This window comes from Microtus ochrogaster, chromosome 18 (genome assembly GCF_000317375.1).
Source record: "Microtus ochrogaster isolate Prairie Vole_2 chromosome 18, MicOch1.0, whole genome shotgun sequence".
In the NCBI taxonomy this organism is placed as follows: Eukaryota; Metazoa; Chordata; class Mammalia; order Rodentia; family Cricetidae; genus Microtus; species Microtus ochrogaster.
Window position 1 is genome coordinate 11,351,833 of NC_022020.1, and position 4,256 is coordinate 11,356,088.

A 4,256-nucleotide genomic window follows, 5' to 3' on the forward strand; every position below is an offset into this window, starting at 1 on the left:
TTCTGAAATATCACCTGTACATATCTACATTTTCTGTCAAATAAGGCCCTTGCCCTGACTCCCTGGACATGAGATTGGTGCTCAGTTTTAAGCTAGGAACCATGCAGAAGCCTGCTGTACACAGGTAGCTGTCAGCCCAGTGGAGAGGCGGCCCCGGAGCCCACAGCAGCCAAGCTGAACTCAAGTACCAAGCCAGAGAAGCCGCCCCCTGGGAGCTTTAGGACTGCAGGAAAGGGCTGCTGGCAGGAAGGAGGGCCTGGCAGGCAGACACTTTCAAACTGTTTAATTAGTATCCATAAACCACTAATGAAGAAAATGGTCACTAAACTAAGGACAAGGATTTCTTGCAACTATAATTCCCTGAATATGCAAATCATGAAGAGGAAATTACTGTAATCAATACTCAACAGAACACTTCCCATTGGCTTCAATATTGCACAGACAAAAAAACATTTACTTTGGGAAAACAAGGCTGTCCTAACAAATGACAGAGGAGGAGGCCACCAGAGTCACTTCTCATCATTTCTCATCATGGGATACAGAGCTAGCATGATCAGATTCGCTTGCTCATTTGTTTATTTTGCTAATTCCAGGGCACAGTTTAGATCAATAAAACCAGAGCCTTATGGGCTGTGCCCAAACAGGACAGAGGCTCCCTCCCCAGGCAATTTTTCTATATAGCCTGGGTGAGGTCAGAATCTAGGTTGGGAGGCTGCTATATCAAGCCTCATTGGCATCAGCAGGGTCCTGGGACTTTAAAATGAAATTTCCCAGTGCCACACCAGCCCCACTGAAAGGAAACTCAGAGGGACGCAGGGCTCTACAGAACCTTCTGGGTGGTTCTGACACACCCTCCATTTCTGCTACAAGCCACAGCATTATACAGTAATTGCTCAGCCATCTTTTCACAAGCAACTCCTCAGAACCAAGGGATCTGGTAAAGGTTAAACCAAAAGGCAAGGCTTTTTGGCGTTACTGCTGTGAATAAGTAGCTGTCCTTTGATGCAGACTTTTCACTGCAGCTAACTACCTGTGGGTTACATTTTTGGGAATTAATTCCCACAGTTCAGAACAGTTTCCCAGTGCTAGGCCTCCGTTCCCCTCCCCCAGGTAAACGCAGAGATCTGCCTTCCTGCAATTACCTTTGCTAGTAGGCATTCGGTCAGAGTTTAGGGTACAGGCAAAGAATATCCCATCTAAGACATTCACAGATCTCCAAGGACACAGAATTACTACCTGTCCGCGCTGCTACTCTGGTTTTTCCCTACAACACCCATGATCAGAATGGTTGATTACAGCAGAGCCCAGAACTGATAATTTAGAGGCCTGGGTCTCTTCTTCGCTTAGAGCAGTAAGTCTAACTCAGACCTAGGCCCATAGAAATTACAGTGTCCAGTGTATGCACTATCTGATCAAGGGCCATCAGCTTCCCCTAGGTTGCCTGGTTACCTCGCAGCCTCTACGTATACTGGGAGAAATGAAGTGGAGGGCTGATTCAAATATTCTGTGCCCTATTCACAATTTTACTGAAAATAAACTCTTTAGTTCCTTACAAACCACCTGAAAATGTAGTATAGCACACTAACCTTCCCCTCTAGAGTTCCTTGATGATTTAATTCCTTTCTTAACTTACTTTCTCCTTTAAGAAATCCACCAGACCTGTACTACCCACCCCCATGGATCTGTGTGTGTCCGTGAAAACTCTTACCTGATTTTCTATGACAAGGAAGAACGATGTGGAACATGGGGGAACAAGAAGGAACAATAGAAATGATGGACCGAAACGGGAAGAATAAAGAATTACGGGCAGACAGAACCCGTTGTGAGTAGACTTCTTTACCCTCGGATTTCTCGCCGGCCAGCTACTCATGGCGTCTTTAATTGAGTCCTCAAAGGGAGTCTTAAAGCTTAGAACTTTCTTAAGCCGTGTGGCAAACAAAGCCTGTCTCCTTTGTGTTCGTTACAGCATCTACTAACAATGAACTAAAAAGCTATGGAGACGGGAGAGATGGCGTAGTGGCCAAGAGCACTGGCTGCCCTCCCAGAGGTCCTGAGTTTAATTGCAGAGAGCAATTTCCTCAATAAAGATATAAGAAGTACCCCTAAGCCAGGCTGTGGTAGTACACACCTTTAATCCCAGCAGAGGCAGAAGCAGGTAGATCTCTATGAGTTTGAGGCCAGCCTGGTCTACAGAGCTAGTTCCAGGACAGGCTCCAAAGCCACAGAGAAACCCTGTCTCGAAAAACAAAGAAACGAAAAGCACCCTTAAATACTAAGGTCAACAGAGCATAGGGATAAACAAGCATCGAAAAGAAGTTTACTTACATCTTCAATTACATAAAATCAAGACATGAAGTAGCATGTGGAGACTACTCATGAAAGAGGAGTGGAGGCCAAGGACAGTAACAGGAGGGCAGCTTCTGAGAGCGGGAAGACAGCACCTCAGCTTCACAAGGTGGAGAAATAGATGTTTAAAAAATATATTTGAATTATAGTACATGGGTCACTACTACATATCGGATGCAAACTATGAAAACAAAATCAAAACGTTAATAGGAAATAAAGGTATATCTGTACAGTGTCGAGGTAAGAAAAGCCTTCTTTAAAAAAAAAAAACAAGCAAAGTCTTAGAGAGTGACCCATTTAAAAACTGTAATTTGAACTTCACAAAATAAAGGACTTCATAAGAAGGATTAGAAAGCAATCCCAGGATTGTGAATAGACACTCAACGCACACACAACTGACAACAGTCACTTCAGGAATATCAATATCTGTCACAGATGAACAGGACCCAGCAGTCACCAAGGGCCGAGGCTCGAGGGGCAGAGAGCCAAACCACTAGTAAGGAGGTAAGCAAAAATGTAAATAATGGGATACTCTTTCTATTTGATCACTTGAAAAAAATATATCCCAAAGGAGAGGAATGGCTCAGAGGTTAAGAATGCTTCCCGCTTCTACTGGGGGTTCCCAAGACCCATATCCGGGAAAACTCCCAGCCACCCTTGGGGCTCCAGCTCTAGGAGCTCGGACACTGTCTTCCGGCCTCCGTGAACACAAGCAAGCCCTCACACACAACATAGCTAAAATAAATAAATTTTTAGAAAAACCACAAAATCTACCAACACCAAAGTGATATAAACAAGCCCTGCATGTTGCAACAACTTGGGAGAAACTGGAAAACCTCAAGCAGCTGGAACAGCAAACAACCCCTGAATTGTCAACTCTCAAGTGTGCAGACACACAGGAACAGGAAGGGCTGGGCTACACTGTTCTCTAGACAAGGAAGACAGAAGGCGTTTTTGTTTTCCAGTTGTGTGATTAAAAAAGAGAGTAGTGGGAACCACCTAACTGCCCATCAGGTGAGATCTGAAAAATAAAACATGGCATGTTTATACAGACATTCTCACCACAACGCAGATCCACATAGAAGACCATGGGTAATTCTCAAAAAACAAGCTAAAATCCAGGTCACAGAGTCACATGTAATTTAGACAACCATCTAATTTTTTTGGTTTTGGTTGTTTTCTTTTTCATTTTTTTAATTGAAAATAGATTCTTCATTCTTTATGAATGAAAATATATTCATACAATATATTCTAGTCATGGTTTCCCCTCCTCAGCTCCTACTAGGTCCTCCCCATTCACCCAAATCCACACCTTTTCTTTCTCTTTCTCATTAAACAAACAAGACTCTAATTTAAAAACAAAAAGAAGAACCAGCAACCAGAACCGAACAAAACAAAGAAACAAACAGGAGGGGTAAAAAGAGCCAAAGAAGAGCATGAGAAATGTGTACTGACACAGACACCTGCACACACAGAAATTCCACGAAAATCACAAAATTGGAAAATATGATATTTAATCGAAAAACTGTAAGGCAAATAAATAAAGAGCACTGAGTTCATTTTCACACTGGCCATCTACTCCCAGGCACTGGCCCTTCCCTTAAGAGTGGTGTGTATACAGGGAGACTCCATTAGAGAAAACAGACTTTTTCCTCTGTAAGCGACTGTCAACTGGAGATAGCTTCTTGGGTAGGAAAGTTCTTAAGGTCTTTGAAACTATGTATTTTCTCTTTCCATTTGTCTATGTAAAACTAAGTTTACAGTGCTCTGATGTACACATATCAAACATTTCTGAGAAGAAAAGGGGAACTCATGGGGGAGACATGGGAGAGAAGACTTTGGCTTACTCCACAATGGTCTATCATCCAAAGAGAGAAAACATACTAGTTATTCTTTGTTCATCTGCTTTA

The 4,256-nt window shown here is 42.9% G+C and overlaps 1 protein-coding gene across 1 annotated transcript in view; it reads right to left on the reverse strand.

The window, feature by feature from the left end:
- The window catches only part of B4galt6 (beta-1,4-galactosyltransferase 6), a 70,226-nt gene that overhangs the window by 32,254 nt on the left and 33,716 nt on the right, over positions 1 to 4,256 (reverse strand). The gene's annotated exons all lie outside the window — the stretch shown is intronic.